General features: G+C 37.6%; 1 pseudogene; it reads right to left on the reverse strand.

Annotated features, from left to right (window-relative positions):
• LOC136406692 (ABC-type organic anion transporter ABCA8-like) overlaps positions 1 to 17,041 on the reverse strand; it is a 328,883-nt pseudogene that overhangs the window by 8,285 nt on the left and 303,557 nt on the right.

Here is a 17,041-nt window from a genome sequence, read left to right on the forward strand (position 1 = left end):
ATGTGGAAAGTAAAAACATACTTCTATAAAATGACTGGGTCAAATGAGAAATAAAAGCAGAGATCAAAAGATAAATACAGGGACTTACTATGATGGTGACAGAGTAGGCGGACATTCAAACGCCTACCTTTCAGGACCAAAATGGATTACAACTTACATTAAGAACAATTATCATGGAAAATCTAACTTTGGACTAAACTAAGAGGAGTCTATAACAAAATATCACCGAAGAAGCCACTCCAAGACTCATAGGAATGGTGGCGATGCAAAAAGGGCTTCCCTACTCCCAGTAGCAAGCAGTGGCTGAGGGTCCTGAGGGACTCTCACTGTGAGAAGGGTAGCCCTGAGAGGTATGGATGCTTAGCTTCAGGCCTGGAGCCCTAGCCTAGAGCCCCAGAGCCAAGAAGAGGCACTCATACAGCCAGTAGCTATGAAAAGAACCGGGTTTTTGTCTGTGAGAAACAGATAAGAGTTCTTTGACGGAGACTTCATCTTAAAGGGCCAGCACAGAACACCTTGTTCACAGCCACATACCCGGGGCTCTGGTGGGGTGAGCTGAGAGTACTGGAGTTGCGTGAAGAGAGTGCAAATTTGGAGGCACAGGGAGAGATACTGTGGGGGACATCCACTGGAACAGTTGTGATGAGTCATTTTCCAGTAGAGCAGTCGCCATCTTTCTTGGTTGGAGCAATACCCTCTGAGTGGCATCTGCCTGGGGAAAGCAGTTGTTCCACCCTTGGGAGTTTCCACTACCACAGTTATAGAGACAGGTCAATCACAGAGGCCATAAAGCAGACGGCACGTCAGTGACTAAGTTTTTTGGTGTTGATACCGGAGCTCCATCCACACTTTCTCGAGTCTAAGATTGGCAATTCTGCCTCAAGGAGACTCAGTTGAAACTGTCCAGGGTGTGCATATGAAACCACTGGGTCTCAGAAGCCACACCCACTGGACTCCTGGGACCATACTCTACTGAGGTCTGTGAAAAAAATCTGGACAGACTGATACTTGGAGACAAAGGGCAGATCCACACCCACTACCCTTCATAATCCCTGAGTTGCCCCAGGCTCTAGACTCTAGCAAAGGCATTTTCAGTGACTGAGCCCAACAAGATGCCAGCAGATAGAGGTTGCAGGAGATGGGACTCAGGTAAACATGGCCATTTGAGCAAACTTTTCCTCAGGCCCAGAGTGGGTAAAAGCCAGCCTAGAAGTGCACCTTGGTATTTCTTTGTATACCTAGGCCTAGCAGAGGCAGTCACAAACTCTGAATTGCTTGTAGCTCCAAGGATATTGCTGAGGGACAGTCACAGGCAATGTCTTTCACTGGTCTTTGCTGAGTTCCTGCTAGGGAGGCCCAGCACTGGCACATCCAGGGGCAAGCTGCCAAAAACATCAGTTCGAGACCAAACAACCTTTGCTAGAGTGGTATCCTAAGGAAAAACTCCCCACACCTAGCCCAACTGAGGCAAGTTCCACTCTCTGTGATCAGCACAGGCACAGTGGATCATGTGCATGTGATAGGATGGAGCTTCACAGTCAGCTGGCCTGGGCACTGGACATTCTGTCCTGCTAGGCTAGATTCTATAGGGGGAAGGGAGAGAGGCTTGGAGCATGGACATTTAACGCATGGGTTCCTGTGAGTTTATAGTTGGATTTGGTTGAGAGACTTAGCCACCTTTGGGAGGGGCACCATCAGCCACATGAGAAGACTCTCTCAGTCTTCCCCTGATACTGGGGGATCTCATCAGCTAAAAGAACTTCTGCAGAGGGGACTGTTGGCCACACTTGGTCTGAACCTGCTGCTCATCTTGTAGTAGGGTAGAAGTAAAATTTGATTATCCAGCAGTGGCTGAGGAATCAACTCTGGAATAGGGGCCACATTCCCCATACTGAACTACTGACCAAGAGATCCCTGAAGTAGGGGGTCTCACAAATGTTGTATTCACAATGTCAGCTGCCTAACCCACCAAGTGTGCAACCTGTATAAGGGTTGTTTGGGTGAGGCCAATCTGAACCCACACTACAGTTTTACTACAGAAGACTCTGTGGGAAGACCAGGCAGCTGTAAGAGGAGGAGGAGCAGCAGAAAAGTGGAGACAAATCTTACAGAGTTTGTTTCTTTTATGGAGCTGCTGTCATCTCTAAGCAAGAGGAAGCTGATCCTTATACAAAGATTGGCCCTTTCCACAGTACCCAGGCACAGAAAATGTAGACACAAATGGTGAAAAGTGCAGTAACTGCAGACTGTTATCCCAAAGCAGGTTAGAAACAACAGCTAACACCCACCCAAGGAGAACTAGAGCCAATACTACTGGTAGTGGGTTGCAGACAGCACCAACTTTAGACTCAACTAACTATACAAGCAGCACACCCAAAGGTGGAATCTAGCAGGCATCAGACACGGTGGAGAACAAATACAACCAACAGGACAGACATTGCACAGTATGTAATACACATGATCAAGGTTAACCCTTAGAGTCAGCCAGCCTGAAGGGATAGCCGTACCCATGAAAGCACCAACTGCATCTGATACTCAGATCAAGAAGAGGGAAAGTAGTACCACAGGAAGCATTCCTAAGACATGGAAAACAAGTAGTCTGTAGGACAGTACCACCGAGTCCATCTTCTTCATAAAGACCCTACAAAAATTTCAGAGTCAGATATTGCTACCTAATACACAGACAAAGTGGGCAGACAGAAATGTGACACAAATGAATCAACAAGAGAAATCCCAAGAAAAAGAACTGAATGAGATGGAAGTAGCCAAACTACCAGATGAATGGTTTGAAACAATGATGTTTAGGATGCTCAAGGATCTTAGAGCAACAGTGGATGGACATAATGAGCACCTAAATAAAAAGATAGCAAGCATCAAAAAGGACATTGAAATCATAAAAAAGAACCAGTCAGATATGACAAATATAATATAAGAAATGAAGACTGCACTAGAAGAAATTTACAGCAGGCTGGATGAAGCAGAGGATCAAGTCAGCTATTTAGAGGACATTATAAACAAAAGCATGAAATGAGAGCATCAAAAAGAGAAGAGACTCAAAAAGTCGGAGGAAACTCTGAGAGAGCTCTGTGACAACATGAAGAGAAATAACATTTGCATGATAGGGGTTCCTGAAGGAGAAGAGAATGAACAAAACATAGGAAATCTGTTTGAAGAAACCATAGCTGAAAACTACCTTAAATTGAGGAAGGAAAAAGTCACACAAGTTCAAGAAGCACAGAGAGTCCCAGTAAAGAGGAACCCAAGGAGGCCTACACCAAGACACATCATAATTTAAGTACCAAAGTGAAGAAACAAAGAGAAAATACTAAAAACTGCAAGAAAAAAGCTCTTAATTATCTACAAAGAAACCCCCATAATGATGACATCTGACTTCTGAACAGAAACACTGGAGGCCAGAAGGGATTGGCAAGAAATATTCAATGTGATGCAAAGCAAGAACCTACAACCAAGAAGTCTTTATCCAGTAAGGCTATTATTTAACATTGAAAGAGTAATAAAAAGCTTTTTAGATAAAAAAAAGATCAAACAAACAAAACATAAAATATAAAACTCAAGGAATTCATTACAACCAAACTAGTACTGCAAAAATGTTAATAGGCCTGCTGTAAAAAGGGCAAAGGAAGAAAGAAATTGAGAAAAAGAATATTGTAGATGTAAACAATAAAATATCAATAAACAACTACATATCATTAATACCCTTAAATGTAAATGGTTTAAATGCTCCAATCAAAAGACATAGCATAGGTGTGTGAATTACAAAACAGGATCCATACATATGCTGTCTACATGAGACCCACATCAGACAAAAAGGTACAGACAGACTGGAAGTGCAGAAATGGAAAAACATAATTCATGCTAATTGAAATGAAAGAAAAGCTGAGTAGGAATACTTACATTTGACAAAATAGATTTTAAATCAGAGCACATACTAAGAGATAAAGAAGGTCAGTACATAATGATAAAGGGAGCAATACTACAGGAGGATATAACTATTGTAAAAATTTATGTGCCCAATATAGGAGCACCTAAATATATAAAGCAGATTTTGATGGACATAATGGGTGAGATAAACAGCAGTAGTTTAATAGTAGGGAATTCTAATACCCACTAACATCAATGTATAGTTACTCCAGACAAAAATTTAACAAAGGAACAGTGGCCTTAAATGACACACTAGATCAACTGGATTTCATAGAATACTTCAGAACCTTTCACCCCAAAGCAGCAAAAGATACATTCTTTTCAAGTGCTCATGGTACATTCTCTGCAACTGACCACATGAGAGGACACAAAACCAGTCTCAATAAATTTAAGAAGATTGAAATCAGGCATCTTCTCTGATCACAATGGCATGAAACTAGAAATCAACTACAATAAAAAGACTGAAAAACATTCAAACACTTGTATGCTAAATAGCATGTTATTAAATAACAAATGGGTTAACAATGAGATCAAGAAAGAAATAAAAAATTTCCTTAAAACAAATGAAAATGAACATGCAAGAACTCAAAATTTATAGGATACAGCAATAGCAGTCATGAGAGGCAAGTTCATAGCATTGCAGGCATACCTTAAGAAGCTAGAAAAAGCTCAAACAAATAACTTAACCCTGAATCTATAAGAAGTAGAAAAAGAAGAACAAATGAAGCACAGAGTAAGTAGAAGGAAGAAAATAATAAATATCAAGTGGAAATTAATGACATAGAGGCTAAAAATAAAAATACAGAAGAACAATGAAACCAAGATCAGGTTATTTGAATAGGCAAACAAGATTGATGAACCTTTAACCAGACTCATCAAGAAAAAAAGAGAGAGGATCAAGTAAATAAAATTAGAAATTAAAATGGAGAAGTAACAACTGACACAACAGAAATACAAAGGATTGTAAGAAAATACCATGAAGATCAGTATGCCACAAAATTGGAAAACCTAGGTGAAATGGAAAAATTCCTAGAAACATACAATCTTCCAAAACTCAAACTGGAAGAATCAGAAAACCTAAACTGACCAATTACAACAAATGAAATTGAAACAGTTATCGAAAAACTCCCAGTTAACAGAAGTCCTGGACCAGATGGCTTTACGGACTAATTTTAACAATTACTCAAAGAACTGACACCTATCCTTCTCAAGGTATTTCAAAAAATTTAACAGGAGTAAAGACTTCCAAGCTAATTTTATGAGGTAAGCATTGTCCTCATTTCAAAACCAGGTGAAGACACTACAAAGAAAGAAAATATAGTTCAATATCCCTGATGAACGTAGATGCTAAAATTCTCAATAAAATATTAACAAATTGAATCCAATAATACATAAAAAAACATACATCATGATCAAGTGGGATCTATTTTGGGGAGTTAATGCTGGTACAATATTTGCAAATCAATCAATGTGATTCATCACTTAAACAAATGGAAGAAAAAAAATCACAAGATAATATCAATAGCTGCAGAAAAACATTTGTTAAAATTCAGCACACATTTATTATCAAAACTCTCAGCAAAGTGGGAACACAGGAAATATACTTCAACATGATAAAGGCCATCTGTGATAAGTTCACGGCCAACATCATACTCAATGGGCAAAAATTAAAAGCAATCCCCTTATGATCAGGAACAAGGCAGGTGTGCCCCCTTTCACTACTCTTATTCAACATAGTTCTGGAAGTCCTAGCTACAGCAATCAGACAAGAAGAAGAAATAAAAGGCATCCAAATTGGAAAAGAAGAAGTAAAACTATAATTTTTTGCCGATGACATGACACTGTACATAGAAAACCCTAAAGATAAATAAATTCAGCAGGGTGGCAGGATATAAATTAATACTCAGAAATCAGAGGCATTTTTATATACCAAAAATAAACTGTCTGAAAAAGAAATTAAAGAAACAATCCCCTTCACTATTGGAAAAATAAAAATATTAAGTCCTGAGAAGTAAATTTAACCAAGGAGGTAAAGGAATTGTACTCGGAAAATCTTAAAACATTGATAAAAGAAGTCTAGAAAGATTCAAACAAGTGGAAGTATATACTGTGTTCATGGATAGGAAGAATAAACATTATTAAAATGTCTATATTACCCAAAGCAATCTATAAAATTCAATGCAATTACTATTAAAATACCAATGGCTTACTTTAAAGATATAGACCAAATATTCCAAAAATTGATATGGAATAAAAAAAAAATTAAGGATAGCCTCAGCAACCTTGATAAAGGAGAATAAAGTGTGTGGTATCACACTTTCTGATATCAAGTTATATTACAAGGCCATTGTACTCAAAACAGCTTGGTACTGGCATAAGAACAGTCATATAAACCAATGAAAAAGAACAGAGAACCCAGAAATAAACCTACGCCTTTATGGTCTGTTGATATTTGACAAAGGAAGTTAGAGCATTCAATGGAGTAAAGCCAGAGTCTTTAACAAATGGTGTTAGGGAAAATTGGACAGGTACTTGCAAAAAAATAAAACTAAACCAAGTTACACCATTCACAAAAATAAACTCAGAATGGATAAAGACTTAAATGTAAGTCGTGAAACCATAAACATCATGGAAGAAATCATAGGCAGTAAACTCTCTGATATCTCTCATAGCAATAATTTTGCTGATTTATCTCCATGAGCAAGTGAAATAAAGGACAAGATGAACAATGGAATTATATCAAACTAAAAAGCTTTTTTGCACAACAAAAGACACCATGTACAAAATAGACAACCCACAAAATTGGAGAACATATTCGCCAACACATCTCATAATGCAGGGGTCAAGAAACTTTTGGTTGAGAGAGCCATGAACACCACATATTTTAAAATGTAATTCCATGAGAGCCATGCAACAACCCATGTACATTATGCATTATTCAATAAAATATTAGTGGCTATGGGGGTGGGGGGAGGGAAGGAGGGAGAGGGGGAGGGGGAGGGGTACAGAGAGAACTGGATGGAGGGTGGCAGAGGATGATCTCTCTTCGGGTGATGGGTATGCAACAGAACTAAATGACAAGATAACCTGGAAATGTTTTCTTTGAATGTATGTACCCTGATTTATTGATGTCACCCCATTAAAATAAAAATTTATTTATAAAAAAAAAAAAAAAGCAGTGGTACGTATACACAATGGGATACTATGTGGCCATGAGAAGGAAGGAAATCTTACCATTTATGACAACATGGATGGACCTGGAGATTATTATGCTATATGAAATAAGCCAGGCAGAGAAAGGCAAATGTCAGATGATCTCACTTATATGTGGAATCTAATGAACAAAGTGAACTGAAGAACAAAATAGAGACAGAGGCGGGGTCACAGGGACTAGAGGGACTACAGTCAGAGGGAAGGGGGATAAGGTGATGGAGTAGAGAAGGTGAAGGAATTAGTGAAATTAAATACATATAAAACTCAGAGATATAGATAACAACACAGCAAATCCTAGAGGGAAGGGAAGAGGGAGTTAGGGAGAGGGGGGAAAAAGTTGTATAAAAAGGGACAGAAGTGGGGTGTGAGTGAGTTATATTCAGTGGGACACTTGAATCCATGTAAACAATAAATTAAAATTAATAAAAATTATTTAAAAAGTTATGTAGTGATAAACTAAAGTGACAGCGTGACATATTGAAACTCTGGGAAACAGTGAAAGCAATAATAACAGGGAAGTTTACATCACCACAGGCCTATCTCAAAAAACATGAGAGATCCCGAGTAAACAACCTAACATCATCACATCTTAAAGTACTAGGAATAGAAAAACAAAGGCAACCCAAAGTCAGCAGAAGAAAGAAAATAGTAAAAATTAGAACAGAACTAAATGAAATAGAGAAAAATATATATAGAATAAATTGATATAACAAAGAACTGATTCTTTGAAAACATCAATAAAATTGACAAAACCATAGCTATACTCACTAAGGAAAAAGAGAAAGGACTCAAATAAAAATATGAAATGAAAGAGGAGAGCTTATCACAGAAATCATAGATATACAAATGGTCATAATAGAATACCATGAAAGACTATATGCGACCAAATTCATCAACTTAGAAGAAATGGATAAATTCTGAGAACTATACAATCTTCGTAGAGTGAGCACAAAGAAGAGGAAACCTACATAGACCCATAAGCGGGAAGGAATTAAAACCACCTATCAGAAATCTCCCCAAAAATAAAAGTCTGGGACCAGATGGCTACCCTAGTGAATCTTACCAAACATTCAAAGAAGATGTGGTTCCTATCCTTCTCAAAATCTTAAAAAAATAGAAGAAGAAGCAATACACCCTAATACATTTTATGAGGTCAACATAACCTTAATACCAAAACCTAGCAAGAATGACACACAGAAAAGAAAACTATAGACCAATATCTCTAAGAATACAGACACAAAAATCTAAACAAAATAGTAGTAAATGGAATACAACACATAAAAAAATAGTACATCACGATCAAGTGGGATTCATCCCAAAGCACAAGGATGGTTCCACATAAGTGAATCAATCAATGTAATACACCACATCAACAAAACAACAGATACTGTATGATCCTATAAATAAATGCAGAAAGGCATTCAATAACATACAACATCCCTTTATGTTTAAAACATTCAATGAAAACAACACAGAAAAAAAGTACCTCAATACAAAAGGCCATATATGACAAGCCATCAGGTAATATAGTATATGTTGAAAAAATAAAGGCTTTTCCTCTAAAATCAGGAACAAGAAAATGCTCCCACTCTCTCCATTCCTATCCAACATAGTTCTGGCAGTTTTAGCCAGAGCAATCCGGCAAGAAAAAAAAAAAAAAGTCATCCATATCAGGAATAAAGAATTGAAGGTATTACCTTTTGCAGATGTCATGATCCTCTATATAGAAAACCCCAAAGACTCCACCAGAAAACTATTAGAAACAATAAACCAATAAAGTCGCAGAACAAAATCAATATACAAAAGTCTATTCCTTTCTTACATGCCAATGACAATACTTTGGAAAAAAAACTAACCCCCCCCCCAAAAAAAACAATTCCTTTTACAATTGTAACAACAACAAAAAGTACCTAGAAAAAAACTTAACAAAGGATATGAATGACTTATATATTGAAAACTTCAAAGCATTATAACAAGAAATAGAAAAAGACACAATGAAATAGAAAAATATTACATGTTTATGGATTGGAGGAATCAGCATAGTTAAAATGGCCATGTTTCCCAAAACAATATAGAAATTTAATGCAATTAACCATCAAAATCCCAATGTCATTTTTTTTTAAATAGAAAGAACAAAAAATAATCATGTTTCTATAAAACCATAAAAAACCTGAATAGACAAAAAAATCCTGAGGAAAAAGAATGAAGCCAGAGGTATCACACTGCCCAACTTCAAACTATACGATAGAGCCACAATAATCAAAATGGCATGGTATTGGCAGAAATACAAACATACAGATCAATGGAACAGAATTGAGACCCCAGAAATAAAACCACACAATATGGACAAATAATCTTCAACAAAGGAGCCATAAAGACACAATGGATGAAAGAACATTTCTTCAATAAATGGTACTGGGAAAATTGGAAAGTCACATGCAAAATAATGAAATTTGACTACAGTTTATTCCCAGAACAAAAATTAATTTACAATTGAATAAAGACCTAAATATAAAGTCTGAAACAATAAATTACATAGAAGAAAACATAGGTACTAAATTTATGGACCTTGGTATTAGAGAATAATTTATGAATCTTTTCCCAATGGCAAGAGAAGTAAAGGCAAAAATAAATGAATGGAACTATATCAAACTAAAAAGCTTCTGTATGCAAAATAAACTGACAACAATACAAACAGGCAGTCAACAAAATGGGAGATGATATATGCAAACAACAGCTCCAATAAAAGGTTCATATCCAATATATATATAGAACTCACAAAGCTCAGCAACAAATAAGCATATAATCTAATTAAAAATGGTGAGAGGACATGAACGAACACTTCTACTAAGAGGACATGCAAATGGCCAACAGGTATATGAAAAGATGCTCATCTTCACCAGTAATTCGAAAAATGCAAATCAAAAGTACTATGAGATACCACCTCACACCTGCTAGATTGGCTGTTATCAACAAAACATTTAATAACAAGCGTTGGAGAGGCTGTGGAGAAAAAGAACCCGCATTCATTGCTGGGGGGAATGCAAGTTAGTACAACTATTATGAAAAAAGTATGGTGGTTCCTCAAAAAGTTAAGAATAGAATCACCATATGACCCAGCAATACCACAACTGGGTATCTTCCCTCAAAACTCAACAACATTGATATATAAAGACACATGCACCCCCATGTTCATTGCAGCATTATTCAGAGAGGCCAAGACATGGAAACAATCACAGTGTCCCTCGATAGAGGACTGGATAAAGAAGAAGTGGTACATATATACAATGGAATACTACTCAGCCATAAGAAATGATGATATATTGCCATTTACACCAACATGTATAGACCTTAAGAACATTTTATGGAGTGAAATAGAGAAAGCTTAGAACTATATGATTTCACACATAGCTGAAATATAAAATTGAGACTCATGGACATAGATAAAAGTGAAGTGGTTACCAGGGGAAGAGGAATGTGGGGGAGGGTATGGGGCAAAGGGGGAAAAGAGGGACAAATATACGGTGACGAAAATGATTTGACTTTGGGTGATGGTTATATGGTTATACAATATAATGTCACCCTGTTAAATTTAATTATCTAAATAAAAATTTTAAAATCTTGGAATTTCAAGAATATTTATGAGAAGGTACTAGGAAAAAAGGTAGAATATTAGAACTTATTCAAAAGCATGATGATAATGACATATACCCTAAAGTACACAATGACAACACTCACAATATTTCTAAAATAATTAAAGAAAATATTCTGGAGTTGGATTTTTTTTCTTCCAAAAGAATTATGTATCAGGTGATGTTGCAGAAAGAATTAGAACTTAACATAGCTTGATCTGATGAACGGTAAAATTGGGCCATGCATAGCAGGATGATCTATGATGCGAATGACATTCTTAGAGTATTAATTTGTTAGAATATCTTTTTTTCCTCCATAAAGTTGTTTGTGGTGTCCTATCAGTTTTTCCCATAACACTGCATTCCCTGATAATGTTGATGTCTTTTATTTCATAAGTAAAACAACTTCACTTTGGGTTACTAGTGACATCTCACCACATCTGCTGCTGCCCCTCGGGGTCCTTGCCCGTCGACGGCTCGTCCAGCAGCACCACCGACGGGTTTCCCAGGATGCTCAGAGCGAAGCACAGCTGGAACGAGAGGAACAGTGCGTCTGGCACAGGCCTGTGGTCTGTGCAGAGTAACAGTGAGCTCCGCCCCTACCTTTCTCTTTATTCCCTCAGATAAAGCCTTCACGGGACGCTTCTGCTGGTCCTGCAGCTTGAGCACATCCACCAACCTGAAGGAAACACAATGTAACCTTACAGGCTTCTGAAAAGAAGAAGGGGGCAGAATGGGGCACCGGGCCACGCAGGACAAACATGGGGAGCGGAGCCAGAAATGTGGTTCTGAAAATAGATGAAGGGCCATGTTAAAAATGACTGGTTTGATTCTCCCCCATCACCCAAAATAAGTTTTTCCTTTTAAAAGATTTTAAGAGTATTTCATGATATCCAAATATCTTTTCTATGATAGTTTATGCTTAAATTTGAGTACTTTTGAAGAAATTATCAATGAATACTTTTTCTTTCCATACCTGATTTGAAAAAAATAACACCATGAAATCGGGGGAACCAGTTCCTAATTGCATATCTAACCAATGTGTTCTGGGTCAGTGTTGACAGCTGCCTGTGAAGTCCCAAGTTTCCCGTGAAGCTTGTCACTCCTAACTGTGTCCCTGGACTACATGGCTAGAGGAAAGGTGGGTCCCTCATGTACCGTGAGATGGCGAGAGTGGCGTCCGCTTTCCTCAGCCCTTTCACCGCAGCGAACACCTCCAGATGCTCCCTCACCGTCAGGCTGGGCCACAGCGCATTCTCCTGAGGGCAGTACCCCAGGAACTCCGGGGGGGCCATGTCGCTTCTGCCTTTTAGTAGCACCTGCAGGGGAAAGTTCACTCTGAGGCCTTATGACATGCATTGTTCCTCTGTGTGTCCATGACGTCTTTGTCCTTAGAAACCCAGAAAAACTAGAGAAATTTTCGGGCCTCCTTGAGTTTGATCATTTGCAACCATTGTGCATTGGAGCAAGTTTGTCAGAGTGTAAATGCGTGGAAACAAACAAATATTCAAGGTTAGTGACGTGAAGTAGGGTGATTGGAGGAATCCTGTCTGCCGAGGAACCTTTCAGCAGAAGGGTGAATGGGCGCCGGCTGTAGGAAAGGACAGCAATTTGGGTCACAGCAAAGCCTGTGGAGGGATGATGCTCAATGTGTTCTTGGACCTCAGGCAAAGGTAGGAGCCCGGGAGCACAGTGGCCCAGGAAAGCAGAGAGAGCTGTGACAGCAGGGACATGGAAATCAGCTCCTGACCTGCAAAGGCAGGTTTCCTTCCTGCCAAAGTGCAGTGAGAAGTCTTTGAATTATTTTAGCAAGAAAATGACATTGTTTATAAACTGGCTGATCTGATTAAAGCTGATTACATGATATGCAAATACTTGCTGGCTTTATAAATATGATCACACATAATCTTTACAATAAATATTTCATTTCGATATATCAATGAACCTGTTTAATGCTCATGCTTTAAGAGAAATAAAATATTAACTTAGGGTCCAGGTGGTGATTGAATGAAGGGTGGTCTCATCTGAACTAAGGAGTCCAGGTAGGGTCGGCTGAGCCAACACCGTCAACAAAAGGCCCCCTTAATGAACACCTGCTCTCACCTCGGCTTCAGATGACTGTGAATACGTTTTCTCCCTCCTCGTTAGTGGAAAATCTGTCAGTCAAGTGACTGGTGGTGTTTTTGAGGGTTTGACCACCCACTCATTTCCCATGGTGCAGTTCCAAAGACCTCTCTGCCTTCTGTTCTCTACTCCTCTGGGCATACTTTCCAAAGAAATTCTTAAGGTTATCCATCTTCTACCATAGACTTTGGGGAAAAAGGTTTCTCACATTGTTTCTGATAAATTGAGTTCATTTTCTGTTTTCTAATCCTCCAAATGCAGTTGAAATGTGTGTATAATATTTTTGACTTCATATTTCTGTTACTCAACTTCAAACCATTCCTTTAAATCAGTGGTGCCCAACCTTTTTTGGGCCACGGACCAGTTTAATGTCAGAAAATATTTTCACGGACCAGCCTTTAGGGTGGGAAAAATAAATGTATCACGTGACCAAGACAAGCATCAAGAGTGAGTCTTAGACGGATGTAACAGAGGAAATCTGGTCATCTTCTAAAAATAAAACATCATTCAGACTTAACTATAAATAAAATGGAAATAATGTAAGTTATTTATTCTTTTCTGTGGACCAGTACCAAATGGCCCATGGCCCGGAGGTGGGGGACCACTGCTTTAAATCACTTCCCCAAGATAGTCTGTTTTTACGAGAATATGTGTTCCAGTAGCTAAGCGCTTTTTGAAGGACAATGAATGTGATTGCTTAATTAAGTGCTTTTTAAAAAACGTTGTTATTAATATTGGGGGGACAATGCTCATTAATAGTGCTAATCTGTGAGTTTTATGATACTCTAAATAGGATTTATTTAAATTCTGATCTGATATTGATTGCTGATCAGATACTGGACATTCCCACTAAATGCTTTTAAAGTCATAAGTAATTAATTATCAGCTTTCTGGATTAATTTGGTACGTTTTGTTGTGATAATTTATGATGGATTATTCTGCCACATTAACCACTTACTTCATCTAATGAAGAAAAGATACTTTTCTGTGTATATTTTAGCATCTTATAAAATTTATTTGAGCACCATTAGATAACACATTTTCCACACAATTCACCTACCTGTCCAGCAGTTGGTTCTGTGTCTCCAGTTATCATCTTAATGGATGTACTTTTACCAGCTCCATTGTGTCCTAGTAATCCTAAAACTTCACCTAAAAAAAGAAAGGTTACAATTAATACAAATTGACTTCAATAGTAAAATTAAGAATAAAACGTAGTCTGAAGTCTTACTACGTGACAAGTGTTCTATGTGCTTTATATGTAGTATCTCATTTCATTACCACAGCCCCCTGAGAGGTTGTTATCATAATCTTTGCTTACATATTCATGGACAATAGGTCTTAGCGATGAAGTTAGTTGCCCAGAGTCACACTGATGGGATGTAACAAAGCCATTCTTGGAAGCTAGGTGTGTCAGACTCCTTCTCCTGTGATTCTAAGAACCATGAAATAATGTCACAGAAAAAAAGTCATCTAATATCTGATGTTCTCCCTTCAGAATGTGCTGGGACATCACATTAGTTTTTGTGAAGAATAATGAACATTAGGAAATCAATCATGTTCATTAGATAGAAATGTCATGGTGTCAGTGGTTCATTTCAAAGAGCACTTAGGGTTTTCATGTATATGTTACTAGGCACGTATCCACAGACATGAGTTAATTAATTTCTTTGGAAATGAACCATGTAGAAGGAACTGTGAAGGTCACCCTGTTGATGGGTCTGTGTGTGAACCTAGAGTTAATGCACAGAATGATCATCATCAAGGACCAGAAAGCTCTAAGAAGGGCCCTGAGCCATCAGGAGAAGAGCCCCCGTGTCCAACCTTTTCTAACACAGAAAGAGACATTTCTGGTGGTGATTTTCTTCTTTTTCTTAAAGAAGCAGTGTTTCCTCATCCCTTTATATTCCTTGCGTAGACAGCTGGCATTGATGACCAGTCTCTGTAAGTAACAAGTAAATCATGATAGACCTTAATACCTTCCATTAATCTGGAGGAACCTTCATCCTCCCGCTGTGCTGGCCTTTCACTGCACAAACCATGCATCAAAGAAGAATTTATACTAAGGGACACATTTACTGGCCATTCTCACACCTTAGCACTGATTTTAGGAGAGAAGAGACTGTCCTTTTTCTTTCTCATGAAGTCATTTACTTAGAAATACATTATTTTATGCAGAAAGCTCATGTCTCAGAACAGAAACAAAGAGACTTGGAGAAGCACCAGATCACCCTCAAAAGGGAAATATAGATGATGTGCCCTGGACTCTGCCCTGAATTTTGTAGAGTGAACTTTGTTCAAGAAGCAGTAATCAGTGTCACCATTGTTCTGTCTCTAAAATTCAGAAATTAATTCTTGGCTTTTGTAATTTTGATTTTATTTCGCTTTTTGTTTTTTGTTCTAAGAAAGACAAAGCAAGTTAACATGACCTTTGATCTGCTCAGTTAGATATCAACCTGATATCTGCGCGCTGAAATGAAGTTATAATCCTTATATGTATAAATTAGAGACACTCAGAAGCATTAGAGGATTGGATTATAGGCAGTCACTGTAACTGGCCAACATCTGTGTTACTTGCTGAAATAAACTACTTTGTGTTTTTACCTCATCAAAGGTTGTGGAAGTCACGGCATTTGCTGTTCTCCCCCGTTCCATCTGAACATCTTCATCCTCCCCTTCTGGCTCTTCGGGATTCTGGCACACTTTGCTGCTTCTTGGAGAAATTCTGGAGACAAAACCATCTGTTAATAATTTATTTGGGGTTTTCATCCTTGTATCAAGAACAGTGCTTTCCCTAAATCTTGTACTTGAGTAGACTGAATAATTAAGCTATCATAATCTTCCTTCAATAAAGTGGGCCTCCCTGCTTCACAACACCCTTGTTCTGTCTATGGTAATACTATAAAAAAATGACCAGTGCTTCTATTACATCTTTCATTTTCTTTTCTATAAAACATGATTTTATAAATAATCAATAAGTAACATAGTACCTATTAGCAGAATAAAAATCTAAATATCAGATTACTGAAATAATTTTTCTGGGCATCCTAGTTTTGACAATTATAATCTTGGCATTATTATACTTTCATAGGGAGACTAGGTCAGAATATTTGAAATCAAGATGGCCCCCTCTCAAAATACTAGTAAGATTCTTAATCTCCTATTAAGCATGGACATTTCTTTGGAATATGTCAGATTTTCTCCTTCTCCATTCTAACTCTGTCTCTTATATTCAGAATATAATCTCATTCTCTTCTTGCCTATCTCCCATAGTGTTCTTAGAAGTTTTCTTTTCTCTTGGAAATTTTCTACACAATAATATGTAATAGTTAATGATGAAATGATATGGTGTGGAAGACACAGATGGAATTAGGTGCTTATCGTTGCATCCTTGAATTGTGCAAGAAATGTCTCAGTTTTTAAGTTCCAGTAATAATTGAACCAGTCTATGGTCCACCAGTTGGACTTCTCACTACCACAGTAAAGGAGTGGTTATTGCTGTCTTTGACCTTGTATTGATCATTGTATTGATCATTCTGTTCTTCCTTTCTGGACCGACAGAGTTCTTTCAACTGCAGATGTATTCAAATTAACTGCTACTTAAAGTGAACTAGCTGCATGTAACTTTCCCCATTGTTCCACTGCACACAGAGTTAGAGTCCTTAATATTTAATGTTTCAGGTCTGTTTTCTGCACTATTTATTATCTTGGATTCAGGTAAGTAGAGCTCTACTATTTATGTTGACATGTGGTTACTACCCTGGCCTATTGTAGCACTTGGCTCTTCTTATTTAATAGATTAATTTGTGCCTGAAAAATATGTTATAATATTGATCACTGAAATGACAGAATCTAATTTAATTTCTCCCAACCTAAAGAAGGGATCTTTTCTTCTTGATTTCTTTTCAAACTTCCATTCCAGACATCGAAGAATAAAAAGGAGGATGATAACATGAAGAAAAGGCTAGGAATAAAGAGGGAGATGCACAGTTAGAAATACTGAACAAAAAAAAAATTATTTTACATCATGAATGAAATAGAAATAATTGGACTTTTACGAAGATATGTCTGGCCAAATCATTACCAGTTTTCATAATCAGTTTGTCAAATTGTTCAACTATCGAATTCAC

The sequence above is a fragment of the Saccopteryx leptura genome, chromosome 5, assembly GCF_036850995.1.
Source record: "Saccopteryx leptura isolate mSacLep1 chromosome 5, mSacLep1_pri_phased_curated, whole genome shotgun sequence".
In the NCBI taxonomy this organism is placed as follows: domain Eukaryota; kingdom Metazoa; phylum Chordata; class Mammalia; order Chiroptera; family Emballonuridae; genus Saccopteryx; species Saccopteryx leptura.